General features: G+C 38.0%; 1 long non-coding RNA gene across 2 annotated transcripts; it reads right to left on the bottom strand.

The window, feature by feature from the left end:
• Positions 1-12,748: 12,748 nt before the first annotated feature.
• Positions 12,749-14,665, bottom strand: LOC127135401 (uncharacterized). Of its 2 annotated transcripts, none has more exons than XR_007808538.1 (3): positions 14,264-14,665; positions 13,663-13,768; positions 12,749-13,067 (listed from the first exon to the last, which is right to left on the bottom strand). It is a non-coding gene; the product is annotated as an uncharacterized LOC127135401 (long non-coding RNA). The 2 variants fall into 2 exon arrangements; XR_007808539.1 differs by having other exon boundaries at positions 14,316-14,664.
• Between the last annotated feature and the right edge of the window lie 1,911 nt (positions 14,666-16,576).

Below are 16,576 nucleotides of genomic sequence, written 5' to 3'. Positions count from 1 at the left end.
TTGTTTCTTCGCCGATGCTGACTGGCGCTGTTAATTATATCCCATCAGAGTGCAAATTGTTCGTCTGTTCTTGGTATTCAATCACTCTTCATCCTGATCATCCGAAAGCCGAGGCTGTTCGTATCAACAGGTTCACAGTGGATTGAATAGGGGCAGCTGTAACACCTCAAAATTTGCCCTCCTCTCTTGGGACTAGCATTATCATTGTACATATCATTTTTAGGTCATTAGGCATTGCATATTGCATATCATGTGGTTACATTGTGCAAGTCATCCTCCCCAAGTCTTGATCAGAGGATGAGGAAGTGAAAGTGCAAGCCTAGGGTTTTATTGATTGATCATTGGCCATCTGAGGATTGGGCTGTGAATTAGAGTTTTGTGATTCTCAAAGGGTATTGATCTTCATCTTGTTTGAAGTGATACATCATCATCATCATGGTTGGGTATCATCAGGAGATTGAAGCTCATTCCTTGAGATTAGGGTTTTGACCACTGGTCAACCCTAATCAGTTGCATTGGGCCAATTAGGGCATAATCAGGAGATGGGGTTTATGATGGATATGGGGTTCATTTTGGTTATTTTGTGCTAATTGAGGCTAGGGTTTCACCTTTGAGCCATTTCATCAGAAGATTGGGGCTCAGATTGATTAGTGTATTGCCATATTCATCTATCAGTTGAAAAGTCAACTGTAAAGTCAACTGAGGGCTAGGAGATGGAGAAATGGTTGGAGATACTTCATTCATGTCCAAAAGAGGTTTATTCATCATGTCAAACATCTACCTTGAGGTTTTTGAAGCCGGATCAAGAGTTTCCCAAATGGAAAGTGATATGTAATTTGAAAGTTTCCAAAGAATGGCAAGTTTTAGACCAACTTCAGCGTGACTTTCCAACGTCAAAAATGCTTCAAATGAAATTTTGTTGAACATGAAAGTTGTAGATCTTTCTCTACCATTTCCAAAAAGTCCAAGATCATGAGAATCGGATGAACGGTTGAGGAGATATGATCAAATTACCACCGGGCGTGCATGGCAAAATTTTCCATGTATCGATACATACGAGTTTCGCATCGATGCATGCAAGGCAAAAAGTGCTATGTATCGATGCATACGAGTTATGTGTCGATGCATACTGTTGAAAAGTGTTGTGTATTGATACAAACAAGTTACGCATCGATGCATACTGTTAAAAAATGCTATGTATCGATGCATACGAGTTCTGTGTCGATGCATACTGTTAAAAAGTGCTATGTATCGATACATACAAGTTACGCATCGATGCATACTGTTATAAAATGCTATGCATTGATGCAGAAGCTTTGGTATCAACACACAACTCTGTTTTGATCTTGCATTTGCCTCTAAACATCAAATGTGACTTGCTTGAGCTGTCATGAGCTGTCATATGGCAATAGTTGGCAAGGGCGTTTTGGAGCTTTCACAATTAAATCACATTATGCTAATTACATTTGGTTTGGTTAATTAAGGTGATTAACTATGGATTAAGCTGAAGTATATATTCCTAATCCTAACAAACTCATAACAGAATATCACAAATCCCAAAACCAGATCTGAAAACTCTCCAATTCTCTCAATTTCCTCAAGAACACAAAACCTTCAAATCCAAAATTCATCATCAATTCTTGATCAATCTTGAGAATTCCTTTTGCATTGAACTCCTTTCATCATCATCATCGACTGTTTGTAGAATTTGGAGTGGAAAAGGCTTGGATTCGTGACTGTCCAACATTGCATCTTCAATGGCAATTCCAAATTTCACGCATTAGGAGATGTTTCATCACAACTGAATCACATCATTCAATTGTTTGGAGCATCTAGTGCATCTGTTTGAGGAGAAGTAGCTCGAATTCGTCCAATCTCATCGCTGCCATTTCCAGGTTTGAGAAATTCGAATCTCAAGATTTGTTGTATGCTTAGGTGCGTTTTGTAGTTCATTGATGGTAGGTCATAGTGATGCTTGTGGTTTTGCAAACGGATAACTGTAGCGCACGAAATCTTGAATTTAAGTTTCAATGTCAAACCCTAACTCGATCGATTCACAAAATAGAGAAACAATTAGGACAAATTGAATTGATATTCGGATTGTGCTTGGTGAGACGGTTCGAACGGTTACTCGCATGTGTATTTTGGTGTTGGTTTGAAAAACTCATGTTCTTGAGTGTTCTTGTGTTTGCTGGGTTGAAGACGATGATAAACGCATGTTTGATCTTCAAATCCGTTTGAAATTTTAAATATCACGTTTACCGCCCCCGCCTAATTTAATTACCAATCTGCCATTGTGAATTCTTAATTAATTTAATTAATCCTTAAAAATTCATCATGACTTTAAAAATTCATAAAAAATCAATAAAAAATCAGAAAAATGTGTGGATTTTTTCTTTGACTTTCTCATTGACTGTAGAATTTATTTGACATATTGGTTGAAGTTGTGCATGGTAGAAATTATGTTTGACTTAGGTTTCTTTAACATGTGCTACATTTTGATGCCTTGTGCCAATTCCAATGTGAAATTCTCATGGTTGCAAATAAATGTCTGAAAATTTTTGTGATGATTGTGGACTGGTTGATGTTTATTTACATGTAAATTTCATGAATTTTTGATTCCTGGTCATTGAGATGTGAATTTTTGAACTTAGGTGTGACAATGTGTGTCACACCTCATTATGTCAACTTGCTGGATTTTTTTTGAGTGACCTATACTTGTTGGAATGACATGAAATTTTGCATGATGTTTGATTAACATGTTAAGATGCTATGTGAATTTTTGTGGAATTTTATGTGGCATTTTCAAATTGATTGCTATTTTTCATTTCTGGTAGTTGAATTTGCAAGCTCATGTGATACATGTTGGTAGATTTGATGTGAAATGCTCATATGGTATTGAATGATCATGAAATTTGATATGCTTGTAATAGACACATGATGTGGCATCCCTGTTTTGGTCTCACTCATTTCTTTACTGTTTTCATTGAGTTATGAATTTTTAAAGTGGAAGCATGTGTTGATGTTGTGATTTGGAGCATATAATTGTGTCTGTTTTTGTTGATTTTTATTGACATGGTTCCATTTGCCCAATTAAGCTGAAATTTGGTGTGCCATACCTGGATTAGGTCCTGTTTAGGTGTAATTTATTTGAGAATTTTTGAAGTTGTTTTGATGTGGATTTGAATGCAATAGTTCTGTTTGCATGTTTGGTGCTTCATTTGGACCAATGTGGATTGTTTTGTGCATAACATGAGCATGATGAATGATATAAACATGAGACTAATGGTGTTTGCTCTTGTTTGACATTAATTTGACTTTGGTTGGTGAATACCTTGCTGTTTAGGAATTTTTCTTGCCTTTGGACCCTAGGCTTAGCCTAGTGGTCTTGTTGCTAATATTTGCTTGATTTTTCAGGATCAAAAGCATAATGCACATGGAGAATGAATCAAGTTAAATGCAATTGATGTTGTTTGATGTTTGTACACTAACATAACATTGTTTTGTAGGTTGTGAAGTCTGGGATTGAGCTTTGAGCTTGCTTTGTTGTGCATTGATTTGTATAGATTAATTGGTTGATACTTGCTGTTTAGTTTTGTCTGTCTGAGTACTAACTGTGTTTGACTGTTTCCAGGTACTTTTAGTTGCTCAGTTCCTTGTGAACTTTTGCTTTGCTTTGCTTAAGCAACTTGCATTGAGGTATAACTTCCTAACTTCATGTAGTCTGGAGACCCGGCTGTTACCGGGCCGGGCAAATAAATGTCTGAAGTCCTCCTTAAGAGGCGATGATTGTGATTGTTTAATTTTGTGCCTAAGCAGGTGAAAGTCCTCTAAAGAGGCAATTGGTGGAAGGTAGGGATATGCAATCTATCCCCCACTATTCAGTTGAGTCTTCTCCTTGCTCCCATTACATGGTTGTAGCATTGAGATCCTAGCCCAAGATCTTGTGCAGTGCACATTGTGTCAGAGTCTCTGAGTATAGAAGGGTTCCCCCATTCTGGACCCATGCTCATTTGTCAGAAGCTCTCCCTGGTTAGGGATATGAGCTGTGAGGTCTGATCCTCACTTCACCTCTCATCTGCTTCACCTTAGCTTCGTAATGGCAAGGTTAAGAGCAAACCCAGCCCGTACAGACGACTCGCTTCGGCAGTCAAACCTATTGTGTGAGCCACTTGTTTGGTTATAGTGCGTGCTGTGTGGATATCTGTTTGAGATGCTTGTTCTCATTTGATGTATGCTTGAATTATGTTGTATGCTTGTGTGCTTACTTCTTTCCTGGATAGGAGTAGTTTGCTTATGCAAGTAGGATAGAAAACTGAACTTAGGGCAACGATGCATGACAACACTAGGCTCGAGTCCAGCTCCCTAGTAGTGTGTCTTTCCCCGGTTTCTGGTTAGCAATTCAGTCCCTTTCAGGGGAACTACATCGCCCTGATCCTCGTTCCAGACGAGGTATGTAGGCAGGGGGTCGTGCGAGACCTCTCCGGGCAACCTTTTTCTTTTTTGCATGTGTTTTGTTTGGCAGCTATCAGGCTCGAGTTCCCGACTCCCTGCTAGTCTGTGTGTGCCATTTCTTCTGACGTCTCGGCGTCTCTTCTGGCTTGCTTGATGACTTGTAGGCTCGAGTTCCAGACTCCCTACTAGTTTGCATGTTATTTCTTCCCTTTCAGGGGAACTACATCGCCCTGATCCTTGTTCCAGACGAGGTATGTAGGCAGGTGGTCGTGCGAGACCACTCCGGGCAACCTTTTTCTTTTTGCGTGTGTTTACTTGTTATCTGATTGTGTGTTTGGTTCGGATGCCGACGTAAGCCCAGTGATTGGCTGTCGGGCTCCACGTTTGCCCTTTTGAGTGTGTTTTGGTTCGGATGCCGACGTAATTCCATCCAGTGGTTGTCGGGCTCCATGTTTGCCACCCTCGCTTGTTTGTATGTTTTGTGTTGTTTGGCGTGCGTAAGCCGAACTACAGTGGCTCTGATTCTTGTTTCAGACAAGATATGTAGGCATAAGGTGCGATACCTTATCGAGCCCGTTTCTCCTAACCCCACCTGCGTTCCCTTGTGTGTGTGTGTGATGTTTTAGCAACCTTTTCCTTCTTAGAACGTGGATCCCGTCGAGTACGACGGACGTGAGGGGTGCTAATACCTTCCCCTTGCGTAACCGACTCCCTTACCCTTTCTCTTTGGTCGCAAGACCATTTCCTTTCCAGGTTTCTCTGAGCGTTTCCTTTCCCTATCTTGGGATAAATAACGCGCAGTGGCGACTCTGTGTGTGTTGTATTTTTAGCTCGCCGGTTGATTTTTCGCAGGATGCGACAGTCTCTCCGGGCACTTTTTTTCTTTTTGTGTGCGTTTGCTTGTTAATATTCTTGTGTGTCAGGATATGGACGTAAGCCCAGCGATTGGCTGTACGTATCCTGATTGTGTTTGTTTGGTTCGGAAGCCGACGTAATTCCATCGAGTGGTTGTCGGGTTCCCTGTTTGCCTGTGGGTGTGTGTGTCTTGTTTGGCGTGCGTGAGCCGAACTACGACAGCTCTGATTCTCGTTCCAGACGAGATACGTAGGCATAGGATGCGATGTCCTATCGAGCTCCCTTCTCTTAACCCCACCTGCGTTCCCTGTGTGTGTGTGTGATGTTTAGCAACCTTTTCTTTTCTTAGAGCGTGGATCCCGTCGAGTACGACGGACGTGAGGGGTGCTAATACCTTCCCCTTGCGTAACCGACTCCCTTACCCTTTCTCTTTGGTCGCGAGACCATTTCCTTTCCAGGTTTCTCTGAGCGTTTCCTTTCCCTATCTTGGGATAAATAACGCGCAGTGGCGGCTCTGTGTTGTTTTTTGTTTCAGCCCGCCGGTTGTTTTTTTCGCGGATGCGACAGGTGCCTCATTGTCTTCAGGTATGTCTAGGATTACAAAATCGACTGGGAAAGTCAAGTCCGCTATCGTTACCAGCACATCTTCAGCCATACCATAAGCATCTTTTCTTGAGTGATCCGCAAACTTCAAATTGGTCTTTATATCACTGATATTTTTAATACCCAGCCTGTGATAGATCGATAATGGCATCAGATTCACACTAGCTCCCGAATCTATTAGTACCTTTTTGAAGGTTCTTTCTTTGATTGTGCATGGTACTGTGATGGTTCCTGGATCCTTTTATTTGTTAGGAATGTTCTGCTCCAGGGAGTTTGCATTATATTGTTCCTTACCGGATACCTGTTCTTCAGTGGTTGGTTTCTTTTCAGCCATTACCTCTTCCACGAATTTCTTGTACATGGGCATCCTTTTAAGTGCTTCAAACAAAGCCATATGACCCTCAATCCTTTTAAACATTGTCATGAATTTCTCCAAGTCTGACTCACTAGGTTCCTTCTTTGTCATTCTCTAAAGGTAGGGCAACTTAATCACCGGTTTAGTTTCTTTGGTAGTTTCTTCTTTAGTCGGCTCGCTCGGTGATGTAATTTTTTTCTTTTTAGCAACCTTTTTCTCTGTCGTCGTGACAGTATTAACATTCTTTTGACCTCTCGGATTTTGAACTATTTCACTTGGTAGGGAACCTGGTGTTCGAGAACTTGCCAGTTGCTGGGCTATCTGCCCCAGCTGAACTTTGAGATTCTTTAAGGATGCGGCGGTGTGTTTCTGATTGTTTCTAGTCTCTTCTTCAAATTGCCCATTTTGAGCTGCCATCTTTTCAATTGCAATCTCCCAATCTGCCTTCTTTGGGACTTGTTGTTGTTGTTGTTGTTGATATTGGTTTTGATATTGACCTTGTACCTGTTGTTGCACATTCCCTTTCTGATCCTTCCATGCAAAGTTGGGATGATTCTTCCACCCCGGGTTGTATGTGTTGGAGTAGGGATTGTTTTGCTTTAAAAACTTGATATCTTATATCTGCTGTGGTGTTGCAAAACGATGAACAGTATTGTGTGGTCCATTACAAATGTCACACACATCGTTTGGTGCCTGTTGCACTTGAGCCACCTTCTGAGCACCTATGTTTAGTGCTTTCAACCTTTTCTCTACCTCTGCAGCGATTGCTTCTTCAATTTTCACCTGTTTGTTTGTTTCAAGCTTCAAGTCAATAACTGCAGATTTGCTTGACACCCTATCATATAACTCCAAATGCTCATTCGAGGCAATTGCTTCAATTATCTTCTTCATGTCGGTGGCTGTTGCGAAGTTAGCTGAGCTTCCAGCTGCTGAATCAAGGATTTGTCTCGTTTGAATTCGAAGACCATTAACAAACATTTGCATCTGCTCAGTTTCATCCATGTTGTGAGTAGGACAAACTACTAGGATTCTCTTGAATCTTTTATAGGCATCTCCTAGTGACTCACCCTCCTTCTGCTTGAAGTTAAGGATCTCGTATCTTTTTCTCAGTGACACAGATGCGGGAAAATATTCCTGCAAGAATGTTGTTTCCATCTGCTCCCATGTAGTGATACTACCAGCAGGTAAGGAATAGAACCACTCTTCGGCTTCATCTGCTAAAGTGAATGGGAACATACGAAGTCTTATTGCTTCTTCGTTATGTCCAAGCATTTTCAGCATTGTGCTCATAGTTAAAAACCTTTGCAGATGCTTGTTGGCATCTTCATTCACTCTTCCAGAAAAGGACCACCTTTCGAGTTGATTAATTGTGTTGGGATGTAGCTGAAATTGTTCTACATTAACTGGTTGGTTGATTATTGTCATACGACCACCCACAGTGTTGTTTCCACCATAGTCACCGAGAAGTCTCTCTGGTGGTGGTGGTTCTGCAGCCATGACCTCGTGAGTTGTTTCTGCTTCTGAATCTGAATTTTCTGAGTGCACTGAAATAACTTCCTCCTCTTCTTTCTCTGCTAATTCCAATTTTTCTCGCTTAGCTTGTCTCAGTCTAGCGCGAAGAGTTCTTTCTGGATCTGCGTCAAAATAAAAATCCGCTGAGGCCTTTCCTCGCATACACAAGTTAGACAAATATTAGAATTGAATAACAAGATTGTCACAGATAAAATTTTGGTTGACGAGCAACAAAATTTCAATAGAATAAAAATTAAAATAGGTATTTTGGCAATCCCCGGCAACGGCGCCAAAAACTTGATCGGAAAAATAGCAAGTGTACTATTTTTACCGATGTAGTAATAAGGAGTTTTATTTCCAAGTATCGATCTCACGGATTGCGTAGGAAATACTTATTTTACTTTAATTCTATTTGAACAAAAAGATAATGGTTTGGTTGGTTTGAGAGTTTATAACAATAAACACAAAAAGATAATAGAAATAATTGATTAAGATAAAATATGCTAGGGTAAGTGGTTGATTTAACCATGTTAGACGGTGTGGCTAGTGATCGAGAGGGGGGGGTGAATAGATCACCTCTTTAAAATAAACGGATTTAAAAATCTTATCAGAGTTATTGAAACTTAGCGGAAAATTACAGTCCCGAATCGACTTCTGTCTATTCTGAACCGTTACTAGAAAACCGGACACGCGAATTTATTGCTGGATTTGAATAGGAACGATAGAGAATATTAACACCAGAATCTTATCAAATCAAATGCACTTATCACTAAATTCTGATTCCAATGAATAAAATTCAGCTGACAGTTTTGTCAAACATTTGGTGTGTATGTGATCAATGATGAACAATGGTGGAGTTTAGATAAAGAAGTTTTCTTGCCACTATTGTATCACAAAATGTACAGCCACAACACACCAACTGAAATCACAAAACTGTTGAAAACGTAAAGAGAGATAAGGAAAGAATACGATATGCAGAGATTTGGTAAGGAAGTTCCCCACTGTCGTCCTCGTGTGTGGGTACGTCTCCCTCTCAATTTCAAATGAAATTGAGAACTGTAATTATCAATAATGCCGAATTCGTTGATACAAGGTTACAATACAAAGACAGAATTCTAAATCCCAAGATCTTCTTCTTGTATAAAACCTCCACTTGATCTGAGCTCGACCAAGAATTTCCTGCAAGAAATTGCAAACAATTCACCGGTTCCACGACCTGTTTGCGAAATTACCCAATTTCCAAACCTTACACTACGGCTGAATCTGTTCTGCAAACGTGACTAACAAACCCGCAAGAAGACTCCAGTTCTTGAAGGACAAACCAGTTGGTTTTTCCTCGAAACCCCCTTCAACCTTCAACTCAGCTAGATCCTCGATCGTTCCTCTGAACACCTCAGCTAGATCCTTGATCATTCCACTGAACGTTATCTCGTTGATCCTTTAATCCAAAGAACAAGAATGATTATATGTTGATGTTCTTGAAGAAAAGAGATTTAGAAGATGAAGAAGATGAAGTCTCTTTCAGGTTTCTAACTGCTCAAAAAACAATTGCTGCTACACACTCCTTTGATTTTGTGTTCAACTGTTTTTCTCTTCTGAATTCGTGCACTTTTCTTTGCTGTCAAAAATACTTCTTATATGTGAAAGACAGAAGCTGTTAGTAGACAAAACAGAATTATGTATTGATACAAGAGGTTATGCATCAATACATACTGTAGCTTTGATTAATTTTAGAGAATTAATGTAAGCATGTATCGACACAAAGCTCGTATGTATCGATGCATAGAGCATTTTAACTAAGCATGTATCGATACGAAACTCGTATGTATCGATACATAGAGCATTTTAACTAAGCATGTATCGATACAAGACTCGTATGGATCGATACATACTGAAGCAAAAACGTTTTGTGATTTAAAACACATTTATGGATCGATGCATATGAACATGTATCGATACATACTGACACAAAACAGTGTTTATGAGTTCTTTGAAGAGTTGTATCAATGTGGATCTTTATGTATAGATACGAAACAATAGTATAGGCTAAAAACACAATTGAAACATGTGAAATAATGCACAACCAACAATTGGACAATGATCACACAATTTGCTATCATTCAAAACTTATTCAAAGTAAAGAATTTGCTCACAAACCAGTTATGAATTCAGTCAAGATTTCCTTAATACACATGAAACATTCAATCACCTAACCTCAGAATGTTCTTCCTTAAGTCCTTAAGGAAGAAACTATTAAACTACCAATTCTTACTCAAATGTCCATTCAATTAATAATCGGTTTTAATCATAAACAATATCAAGGTTTACGGTGATTTACAAAAGTTCTTAGTCCTAGGTGCTGCAATTGTAAACCCAATAGTGTGAAAACCCTAACAATCACAATCCTGTCATTGATAGTCATAGATCTAATTGTATTTGTCTGATACAACAGCATAAGCATATCACACAATTGAATTGAAATTCGTAACATAGTAATAAGGAAATCCATAGTTAGAATTCATAACATCATATCAAATCAGGACCACTCCCCTAGCATTGGGGGTTTAGCCTCTCATAGTATTCAAAGAAATCATAGTGTGAAAATTAAACATTACAAAGAATTAGGAGATTTTGATCTTCAATGGTCGATGCCCTTGAATCTCGTCGTCTTCGAATCCTCCGTAGTAGCTATCTTTTCAGTGCAATATTTTCTTTCGTACGTCAAAAAGTGTCTTCTCCTTTCTCTCTCAAGCCTTCTAATAGTTTCAGATGGATTTTCCCAAAGCAAAAAGTCCAAACTACCCTTAATGAGCAGAATAGATTCACATGGCAAAAGTTGAAGTTTCTAAGTCGCGCCCATCAACACGGGCCGTGTGTGTACACACGGGTGCCCGTGTGTGCTTTCCAACATGATTATTTTCAGATTAAGTTACAGGGGCATCAACACGGGCCGTGTTCCTACACACGGGTGCCCGTGTTAACTCTCTGTTTTTTTCCTCTCCAAGCTTGCTTTGCCTGACCAACAACACGGGCAGTGTTGTGGCACACGGGTGCCCGTGTTGAACTGCTGTATTTTCATATTTTTGCCTTTCTGAGTATCCCTAACTCCATTATTAGTGCTTTTAAACCTGTGCAACGGCCTGTAACAATAACACTACCAAAACGAAGCGTAAAAGAGACTTTTTTGACATAAACATGTAATAAAATGAAATGCGATACCAAACTAACAAAACATGATAAATGACTCTGAAACAACTATAAACAAACACAAATCTTACCAAAGTGATGAAAATACGTCGGATTAATGGTGGGAATTCAATGGAAATGGTGACCGATCACATGGCCTTGGCCTGAGCATTCTCCAATCTCTTTCCCCATTTCTCCTCATCTTTCTGAAAGGATTGTAGCATCTATTGACTTTCATTATGAGTCTTCGTATACTCCTAGAGCCTCGCCTCTAGATCACTAGCATCATTTTCATACTTTCCTTGTTCAAAATCCTAAAGCATCATTTCCCTTAGTAATAGGGTATCTTTCATGTTCATAATGATTGAGGAGGATTGTGAACAAATGGTTCAATACTCAACAAGGAACTCCTAGGAAAAAGGAAGGTGTGAACCTTTGAAGTGGAGGAGGTTGGGACTAACATCGTTCCACCAGGGCATAATATTCTCGCCTCCAGTAGGCTCAGTCACCTAGCCAACAATAGAAGATGACCCCTCTCTTACCCTTTGAGCCTTAGCCTCCAATAACGTTGAGGTCTATATCTCAACCACTCTCTTTTTCCCTATATTGGTCATACTCCCAGGGTAACTTTTTGGACTATTAACGCTTGAACTGGCGGAGACTTGATCCTCTATCATCTCTTTCTGTGCTCTTCGGCCGAGGACTTTTCCATTTAGTCAGAAAAAACAAAACACGAGTCATAAAATGATATAAAGCCTCACAAATGAAAATAAAAAATTGTCTAACTATATAGGCAGCAAGATGTTCGCCACCTTCTCGCCACAACTTAATTACTTCCCCGTAATCCATAACCTTGAACTACCATAGAAAACGAACAATCCTTCTCTCCTCGGGGGATAGGAGCGCCCAATCGTAGTTGTCGTACCCCAAAATTTTCCCTCTCTATTTCATCTTTCCACTCAATCTATTAGCTTGAGATTCATCTGTACACATTCATATTTCATTCATATGCATCATTCACTCATGCTAACACTCCCTAATAAACATCATAAGTTCAAAGCTTGTGGATGATAAAAAAAACTAGGGTGTTACTTAAGGATTATGATATTTCCATATACTTGATTCATGGGGTTCATATCATGACTTTCATATCCTGATTCGTGGGGTTCATATCATGACTTTCATCTATATATTCAAAACCTTAATTCTTGAGGTTTTAGCATGGATATCGCATCATGATGCTCACTTATGCACAAAGCCTTAGTTCTTGGTCTTGGGTGCCTATGGATAATGTAATTTGCATTGGGGTATTGGAAGTTCTAGCTTCTTGGTTCATGTCATTACTGGATCATCTGGCTTGGAAGCCTTACCTATTGGTTTGAAATCCTTGATTATTTGATTTGCATGGAACCCTGGTTCATGGAATGTAGTATCTGATCATTTTGGTTTGAATCATGCTTTTGTTCTTTGGTATCTTTCATAAAGTTAAATAATTGATTAACCATGGCTTACTATATAGTGATCCATTTGGTTTAAGGCTTTATTTCATTCATGTTTCATTCATGGTTTCCCTCGAGTCCATAACCCTTTGTTTCAATCTTTATGGTACATACATTGATTCATGCTTCATGGTTTGGCTCATGTTAATGGTATTCATAGGCTATTGGTTGGTTCCTGATTCTTGAATCTCATTCATAATCCATTCATTCATGACCATCAATACATACAATAATCAGGATTCAAAATGGTTTAAACATTAACTTTGGAGGGAAAATTCAAATTAAGAATTAAAGTATTAAATCATTTTTCATTCAAGTTTGTTCATGTCACTTACAAATACCAAGTTTACAAATGTCTATACAAAATTACAAAAAAGAAATAAGGATTTTCGCTAAGGTTGACTTTTAGTCAACTGTTGACTTTTTGGTCAATATTTGACCAAAGTCAACTCTTCTAACCCCTAAGCCCAATGACAGTATCCACTTGGACCATTCATACCATATTTGCATAAGCAAGTTCATTCCTTTATTTACGAGATTCTTTGAGTCATGTACGGTAGTTCACGTCAAGAGTCACGACCGATTCAGAGCATACTTCATCCCTACAAGAATACACATAGCATCAAGTTATTTCTTTTCCATTTAACATAAATAGTGAAGTCGGTCTGTGAGTTGTGTTCACTAGCTTGAACTAAATCATTCATAAACATATAGGTGACTTAGATTTTTCACATAATTTGCTCATTGACACTTCAAACTCATGGTTTGATTGCTTCCCTAACTATTCAAGATCATTAACATAATATTGTAGCTCAACTAACAATTTAATTAACATAACCAAATATTTCAAAACAAACTAAACAGAAAGTTTTTCTAACTCAATCAACAATTCATTTCAATTTTAACTGACTTGTTTTCCAATTTTAACTAGCTACCCCAACCTATTTGTTTTCATCATTAATTTGAGATTTAAATCTCTAAACCGCTGCACAGTTAAGCTGCTGCACAAATCAACTGCAGTCTTCTTAACCAGTTCCTAACTCCATTAATCTACTTAAGTTATGGTTGGATACCTCCTAAACCAAGTCAATTTGAGTCACTAACAGAGTGACCTCAGTCCAGGACCAGATTCAAATGTCCTCAAATAGCGCCAAGTACTACTTCAGCATACTACAGTAGCAAGCCACAAAAACTTACCCTTAAGGTGCATCCTGCATAAATATCCTGGAGCAAGTCCATGCAGTGGCAGGAACATCAATTTGCCGACATCTCCATCCTATTCAGACATCCGTATTCAGACCACCTGACAACAAAATCGAAAGGAACCTTAAGATATGCAGGTATTCATTTCGAGATATGCTCACCAGCTGAATCACAATTTCTCTTTGCTAATATATTGCAACTAAAAGTTAATGTTGAAGTATTAAATAAAGGTTATCATTGTAGTCATTGGTGCAGTAATGCAGTTGTATTTAGGACTGTTATTTAGTTGTATTTTCTTCGGTTTTGCTTGCTTGTAAGTATGGGGTCTGATTGATGTAGCCATGGGGGTTTGATTGATGAAGGCATAAATAATTAATCAATAATATAGAAAATAAAATATAAACAAAGAACAGAAGGGGACAAAATTGAAAAACAATTTTGTTTCCACCTTGAACCAATGTTCTAAGCCAAAACCCTCCATCTTCTTTAACCTTTCAAATCACCCATCAACCCATAAAATCAAAATAGAAAAACCACAACTCATAACCAAAATAGTTACAAAATATATGAACCCCATATAAGGTAAAGAAATTACAATAATATTCAAATCTAGCACTACCACAACTTCTTCCTCGTCAATAACAGACCTCGTTGCCGAAAGCATCGCTGCCCATCATAAATTTGTTGGTTTGTTCTCATCTCCATCACCCCTTGGTCCTCTCATATCATGTAAAATATGAAGATGAGTAGGAAAAAACAGAAAAATAAGATGAAATCACAACTAAAAAAGAAGAGGAAGAGTAGGGTTGTGATTCTGATATCGTCGTTATTCTGATCGAAGATGGTGGAGTTTGAAGATGAAAAGAGGAACAATGGATTAGGGCTTTCAATTAAAATTTGGGTTTTATTAAATTGGAAATATTTTTTTTTAATCATTAAAATATATTGCAATTAAATGACTAAAAGGAATAAGTATTAAGATTTGAAATGAATTTTAAGATTAGATATTTCGTGATCAACACAATTAATGACGTGGTGCCATATACTCTGGGTCACGTCACTATTTTCAGTGTCACATACACAAAAGTGAATGAGAACTAAAAGAATCTCAGAAAAAGTCTAATAAAGGGATAAAAAATTGAATTTTTTTAAAGGAGAACCAAAAGTTAAAAAATATATAAATAGGACGCGAATCCGAAGGATGCACGTATCAAGATATAATTACACAAGGACGCGAATTGATGTCGCGTAACACGGAGATATGCAGTGCAAAGCTGCTAATGCATAATTTAAATTCGATTTAAATGTAACAAAAATTGAATCGTTGTATATCAACACAAATCAAATTACGAGTTGCTAATGTGAAATGCGATCATCGCAAAATGAATTAAACGCAATAAAATATAACATCACGAAAGCAAAAGTCACGTGTCGAAAATACAAAGTAGCGAAAAGCAAATGTGAATTGTTGCTATTCCAAACTGTCAACAGCACATATGAATACGAATTCAACGCGGCGACAACATAATTAGAATGTCGCACGTGAACAAAAGAAAAACCAGCCAGCAACTTGCTAACGCAAAACACGCTCATCATAATCGAAATAAAATTAAAGTGGCATAATATTGACTAACAAGTCATGCTGAATATATGCAATGTGCTCATATTTGATTTCGATGTGATGATAAACAACAAACAACAAAGCGTAGGCATTACATATTACATTATCATGTCAAACGAAAATTCGGCAGAGATATGATCATCGCAACCAAATCGAGTTCATGAGTCTATTATGGCAGGGAAAGGTATTAGCATCTCTCACATCCATTGTACCTAACATGAACTATTTAGTTAGTTTTGCGAATAAGTGTTAGCTTTCGCTTGTTTGCTTTATTTGAGTTATTTTGAGAGGAAGATAAAAAATGACTTAAAAATTGGTTTTTTGTTAGGGTGCCTGACAAGACGTTGAATCTTGCTCCTGCGAATATCCAGGTGCGATGGAGAACTCAAGGATACATAGTTATGGGTAAAAGATGTTTGTTTGTGGGTTGATTTTAGCGAAAGCTATTTTGCCGCAATCGAACGGAAAATATTGTTTACCTAAAAATAGAGGAGAAAGAGCATTTTCAACATAACATAATGGATAAACAAATCAACATTTGTAGGAAAACATCGTTTATGCCAAAAGGCAAAATAGACGAAGCATTGTTTGACATCGTCTCGATACGAAACATCTTTCATTTAGAAAGAGTTTGAAGTTTATGCCAAAAGGCAAAATGTTTAAATGTGTTTGATTTTTTTTTTGGTGGAAGATGAGTATTTGGACTTGCAAACTATTACGGCTTGAGTCTAATACTTGGGACTATGAATGGACACTACACCCAAATAGTCTTTTTAATCCATTTTGTTATGAAAAAAATTAGAATATTCACAAGTGTTTTGAGCGGAAGACAAATACTCGAACTTGCAAATTATTATAACTTAGGTCCAAATATTCGAGACTATGATTGGACATTACACCCAACTAGTCTTTTTTAATCCATTTTATTGTGAAACATAAGACACATTCGATGAATTTTTGGAGGAAGGCAAATGCTCAGACTTGCAAGCTATTATGACTTGGATCCAAATATTCGAGACTATGATTGAATATTACACCCAACTAGTCATTTTAATCAATTATTGTTGAAAATGGTCAAAGTGTTTAAGTTAATAATTTTGGTTTTTATTTGAGAAAATAGCTAGGTGTTGGATCAAGCGTTTCAATTTGTATTGCGAAACGAATAAAGGAAATGGTTTATTTTTTGTTAGAAATGATTGTGAAATGGTTTGAAGAATAAGTGAAAGGTGAGAATCGTAACACAAAGTCGTGAATCGCATCGCGAGGGGCACAAATTCTAGTGTGATG

Source organism: Lathyrus oleraceus, chromosome 4 (genome assembly GCF_024323335.1).
Source record: "Lathyrus oleraceus cultivar Zhongwan6 chromosome 4, CAAS_Psat_ZW6_1.0, whole genome shotgun sequence".
NCBI lineage: Eukaryota > Viridiplantae > Streptophyta > Magnoliopsida > Fabales > Fabaceae > Lathyrus > Lathyrus oleraceus.
The sequence above is the reverse complement of the archived record's forward strand: the minus strand, read 5'-3'. Positions and strand labels throughout refer to the sequence as shown.